The 6,000-nt window shown below is 36.5% G+C and overlaps 1 protein-coding gene across 3 annotated transcripts in view; it reads right to left on the reverse strand.

Annotated features, from left to right (window-relative positions):
- The window catches only part of LOC125764879 (protein Wnt-1-like), a 28,905-nt gene extending 25,902 nt beyond the window's left edge, over positions 1 to 3,003 (reverse strand). For all 3 annotated transcript variants that reach the window (XM_049429525.1, XM_049429523.1, XM_049429524.1), the window contains exon 1: positions 1,927 to 3,003. The gene's annotated coding sequence lies outside the window, so the exon portion shown is untranslated. The remainder of the gene's footprint in view (positions 1 to 1,926) is intronic.
- Between the last annotated feature and the right edge of the window lie 2,997 nt (positions 3,004 to 6,000).

Below are 6,000 nucleotides of genomic sequence, written 5' to 3' on the forward strand. Positions count from 1 at the left end.
CTTTGTTGATAAGGCTTTTCATGCCATATCATTAAGTGGTGCGTAGAATCGAAGGATGAAATGAAATGAATTAAATGAACAAGCTTCAAGACTATCGTAAAAGTTATTTTTAGCACGTATTTACTAGCAAAAAGTTTTTATTAAGTATTTGTAAATAATGCCATAAGCTAGCTTTGATTAAGTTGAATCTTATACATTTTGTTAAAGGTAAAACTAAGTGTGTTTTATAACTTGCAAGTGCAATATTTAATTTGAAAATTAAAAAGTAAAATTCAAATTGTTTTTTTTTCATTTTTGTTGTAAGTTTTAACTTTGTATTAAATGTAGTTTTTACTTGATCTCTTGTAAAAAACAAGCTAGAATAATATAAGAAAATTTTTAAATGTAATCTCTTCCAATTTTTATTTGGAATGCCAATAATTTAGTTATGATTTGAAATTTGAATATAAATTAATTTATTTTTTCCTTTGTTTTAGTTTTGCTCTTTGAAGGTACGACTTTTCTTATAAAGTGTTAATTTTATTTATATATAAAATAAAATAAATATTTTTATTTAAACGCACATTTATTGCACTAAAATAGAAATTAAGAATTCAATGTTATTTGATCATGTCCTTTCAATAATATTTTCACTTATAAGAAATATACAAAATGAATGTGATGCAACCAAAAAAAATCTTCAAAACTACCAATTATTGTTGCCTATGCTTTCAACAGAACAATTTAACCCAACTAGTCATCGGGAGGTGGCCATCATTATTTGGCCAGCTTTTGCGAAAAGGTTAACGATTCGAAACCAAAAATAAAAACCCGTTCAACAAAAGTGTTCAGTGCGAAATTGACGAAAAAAAATTAGATCACGCCTTAAGTCACCGAAAGCGACCAAGAACCGTAGCGAATGGACAATTTATCTTTTTCACACCTATCCTATCCCGATCTCTAATCGAACGCTTTTCGCTACTATAAAGGCACAAATGCTGCTGTGAAGAAGCAGAAAAGATCGTCAACCATAGGAGCCTGGAAAGGTGTGTGTGTGTGTGTGTGTGTGTACGCGTTTGTGCTGTAACAAAGAGTGGTCGAACCGCTTAGCGTGGGTGGCATTATCGCAAAAGCTGTGAACTGAAAAATCCCACGCCACCATTAATTTCCGCCAATTCATTCGTCACACGGTGCGATTGTTTCGCCTATAGTTTTCGTTTTACCGAGCACCTTCAGTGTTGAGGTTTGAATTTGGTTCATTTGTGTGGTAAAGCAAGCCACATGTCATCGTACCCGAGTTGTCATGGTTATGGTTAGGGATAAGTTAGTGCACCTACTACGAACCAACCACGGTGCGGCTGAAATGTCTGTCGCGTAAAATAACACTTTCACACTTGAACCCGAAATAAAAGCGCCCTTTTATTATGCGTTCTCCTTTACACGATCGCGACCCTGCGCAACTGATCGCGAAATTGCTTTTGGGGGGTGGGGGGGGGGAGGCCACAAGGCCCCAAAGACCCTTCACACGTCCCATTGGAGCCATGTATTCGCAGGCAATGATGAGGAAAGAATTAAAGCAACAAGGAAAAAAACACACACACAAAACACCTTCCCGAGGTTCCTTTCTATCTTGGCGATGCCCCGAACGATGCTTTCGATGATCGCCTTTCAACTCCCGATATGCCGGCGGAATATTTCGGCGGGTAGTACGGCGCGGATACGAAAGCGCGTTACAACTTAATCTTGCACAAGGAAATGTGTGTTGCACATTTGGAGTCGCGTTTGGCTGCACATACAATGAAACGATCCACACACAGACGCACTAAACCAGAAAAGTAAGCATTCACTCTAATGCAGTGGTTCTTCGATCATATTTGTAACTTTTTTTCTGCAGCATATCTTTATCAACAATTTAGCAAAAAACAAATTTCACACTAAAACACTCACTTTATTAAAGTTTTCTTTTTTTAAATTCCCATAAAACACACGTCTTCTGATTGATTGCAAAATTGCGTTTAGTCGATGTTTATAAACGGTACAGGAGTTATGTTGCCCGAGAGAAACATCACAAACGCCGCAACGCTGAAGTTTTTTGTTTGGTAAGCACAGTGGCACCCGTACACAACCAAACGATTCGAATGCCAGTGGAAAACAACCGTCGTTTGTTTCCCGAGCGGGCACGTTTTGGATTTTGGTGCGGGTTCGCCTTTTGCTCGTTCCTTGCCGTTTGCCGTTCGGTTCAGGTTTCCTTTGGCAGAGGAGATGTTCTTTTTCACACGCGCCACGGCATCCCTTTCCGAAAGGGGATGAAATGTGTGGGAGAGAGAAAGAGATAAAGAGAGCGAGCGATAGTGAGCGAGATGGACTAACGCGGGGTACACTTTTACGCAGGTGCCATCTCACGTTCGTGTCCGAACGCGTAAACCGAACCACTGTGCGTTGCCTAGGGGACGAAATGTGAATGCGCGTGCGAGAGAGCGGGTGAGAGTGAGAATGCGAAAGTGTGATGGGAATATGTGTTTAATCTTTAACTCTCCATCTGGCCGCCGCACAAAAACGGGCCAGTTTTGGAGCCGAAGATGCAAAGGGGAGCAAAATCTTCGTATTTTCCTCGTTTGTCCACATTTCCCCTTACCACCATTTCGCTATGCGCTTCCTTGGCTGGCTTTTAGGGGTCCTATTATGGATGCAACATACAATCTGCACCACCAACGGCGCGGTACTTCTCTTGGAGTTTTCGCGCGAATGTCGCGATTATCGCGCTTGCGAAGATTAGATTGCGTTGAAGAACAGCACAAAAAGGGTCAAATGATCGTCGTGCGCATGGAAGAGTGCGACAGATGGACTGCATACCGAAACTGCAACGTACGATGCAGTTTGGAAGGTGATGGAATGAATCAGCACATGATGCATTTAAATATTATCCCACTCTACTCCGCCATCCACAGATTGAATCGGCTGATGATGATGTTGATGATGGGGGAGCGATCGTTGGCGTCGTAAAAGGCGAAGAAAAACAATTTGTCAAATGATCGTTAAAGATCGCTTTCGTTCCGTTTTGTGATGCATTCTTTTCCGTTTAGCTTTTCACGGGCAAATGTTTGCTAAATTTGGATTTTTTTTTGTGAAATGTAGTTCGATAATTGCATAGAGGTTGGGATTAATAAATTTAAAAGTAATAATGGACTTTTGTGATGAAGTTACGTTAATGAAAGTTCATATAAAAACTTATTGCAGCGTATAACAAACAAAATGATGATGATTTTACCTAAATCATCGGATCGAAATGATAGAAAACTGTTTTAATGTTGTCCAACAAAATTGTTAAATTTTCGAATACATTTCGAGTACATAAAATCGAAGGAAACTCGAAATTGATAGCATACATATATTCGTGGTATTGTAATAAAGAAATTTTATTGGCAACAAAAAAACATGAGAGCTAAACCCTGAGAAGAAATTAAAGACAGTGCATCTTAAACCATGGAAAATGACCATAAGCTATTGATCATCAGTTAAGAATTATAATTTATAATTATTAAATATATGAAACAATTTTAAAATAATTATAATTTATTTATATGATTTTATTTTAAGTATATCTAAGAGTATAAATAATCAAATAAACTATTCTTCCCTACCAACACGACATAAAGGAAAGCTTCAAGAAAAAGTAAAAACAAAAGCTTAATCATTAAACAAAAAACCCCCAACTGCTTACCAACAGCCTCGCGATTACACACAGAAGATGTTTGCGTTACGGTTTGAAGACGTTGGGGAATTTCTTTGTCGCACACTGCTGGCTGAGTTCAGTCGATGACCGCCAGTCATATGCGAATGCTTATGTTATGAAGAGAACATTATGTTGAGAGGAATGGAGGAAACTATTGCTTTCTGATGTACATTCGTGTGTGCGGGTTTATTATTATTACTATCACTCGTTTGAAAGTGTCTCTTTTGGTGGTGTTAAGCTGAACATAAACACCCAGCTGGTAGTAGCAGGTTCACTCACCTTAAATCTAATATGGTTAAGGTGAATACGTGACTTTTTCTCGCCTTTTTTCTGAATAGCGGAATGGGTGTGACAATAAAACGACCGGACATACAAACGACCGTGGAAAAATTGCTATTCAAAAGGAGATATTTTTTTACGTACAAAGCCTTGTTGGCTTATGGTTTGTAAGTAGCATGGTTGTGTTTGAAAAATAAACCATCTTTTTTAAAAGTTGCCTCAAATGGTGAAATAAAAATTTTGAACACCCACAGAAAGTAAAAAAAAAACATCTAAAACATCCACTATTTTCCATATTCGCATTTTTAGTGTATACCAACACTGTTTCCGATCGCACGTGCTGGTTACAAAATCAAAGTAAGCCGTTACGACGATCATTGAGCATGTCGTTTCGTTTGATGCGTTTTCCATGCTCGTGCTCAGCATACGATCTGTGAACCATCGAGACAGCTTTGCTTTTTTGTTTTGCTTGCGTCTGGCACAGTTACTTCCAGCACATTATGACGACAACCGAACAAGCAGGGTGTTCTCTGAAGTCTTTGGTCGTTTCCCTTCTGTTTGGTTACATGATTATGTGCATTTGTATGATCCCCAAAACCGACAACAACAACAACAAGGACTGTTCAATGAAGTTTCAACTTTTCCCACATGGAATTGTTTTACCGGAAATGGGTTGCTTCGTTTGATCCCAACATCAAAAGCTTTTGAGAAACAAAAATTAACTCCATTTTTGGTGGCATTGCTCTGTTTATAGGGGGGTGGCTTTAATATGAAAACAATTTATTTTTTTGGTTTTTAGAATATTTGGATACAATTATTAAATTTATCATTTTATCTTTATGCTTTCATTATAATTTATCAATGTTTGTTAATTGTTAAATGTTAAACATTTATCAATGTTTGTTATCAATGTTAAATGTTAATTTATCATTATGTTTTCAAAGAGTAAAAACTATTTTTCCATAATTTTTTGGTAGAGATAGCTTGGTAAAAAGAAAGTCAAGGATAGGTATGTAGTTGATTTTTTTTTTCTGTTGTTTTATTTTAATTCACAAACTGTTCATTTTTTTACTTCTTTTATTACATTCTATTTATTGTACTTATTTTATTTTCTACTACAAATAACTTTTACGAAAAAAATTCATTTATTTAAGGAATACAATGAATATTTTATTAATCAAAAATTGAAATTAAAATTTGAAATGATGTTAATTAAATTTTCAAAAAAAAAAAACAAAAACCGTTACTTCATAAAAAGGAAAACTCAAAGATTTACGTGCGTTAGTATAGCAATGTTAAGTTATCCAACTAAAAATCCTCATTCTTTTATTCGATTACATTTTTTCTCTCTTTTTAATTTTGTTGTTTTTTTCAATAATTTTTGCTTAAAATTTGTTTATTGTCTAGTTTTCTTACATTGCACTTAGGAATGCCATATTCAACTTTGTTAATTCTCACAAAAACTAGTTTATTGCCTTAAATAAAAAAAACATTCCCTCTTAATAAGCAAACATTAATTCGTTATAAACACATTAAGTTTGATGATGTCATCAAGCTTCATGTCAGTTTCATTCGCATTTACCATCCTCTAGCTTCGAATAGAATAAGTACAAAGCATCCCTTTATCCCACGGGCTCGAAAGGTTGGACCATCCCTTACACGGAACTTGGGAAACTGTGCTTTTACATGTAAAGAGAGACAACAGAACATAAAAGGGAAAGAAAAATCGCCCCCAGGGCGAATGGCGTTTTATGCTGACATTGTATATTTTCCTCCATGCTCAGCCGTATCTCAGCTTTTCCGAATCTTTGAGCGACGGTGCGTTATTATTACCATTTATTTCATCTTTTACTTGGTAAACGTAAGCAAGTACAGTGTAGGTACAGCGCTGCAAGTATTGTGCGTGTTGGTTTCGGTTTGTTTTTTTTCTCCCTGATTTCCCCATTTTCCACCGTACACAAGAACCATTTTCATTGCCGGTGGGCTTGGGATTTTAGAGAGAGAGAGAA

This window comes from Anopheles funestus, chromosome 2RL (genome assembly GCF_943734845.2).
Source record: "Anopheles funestus chromosome 2RL, idAnoFuneDA-416_04, whole genome shotgun sequence".
Taxonomy (NCBI): Eukaryota; Metazoa; Arthropoda; class Insecta; order Diptera; family Culicidae; genus Anopheles; species Anopheles funestus.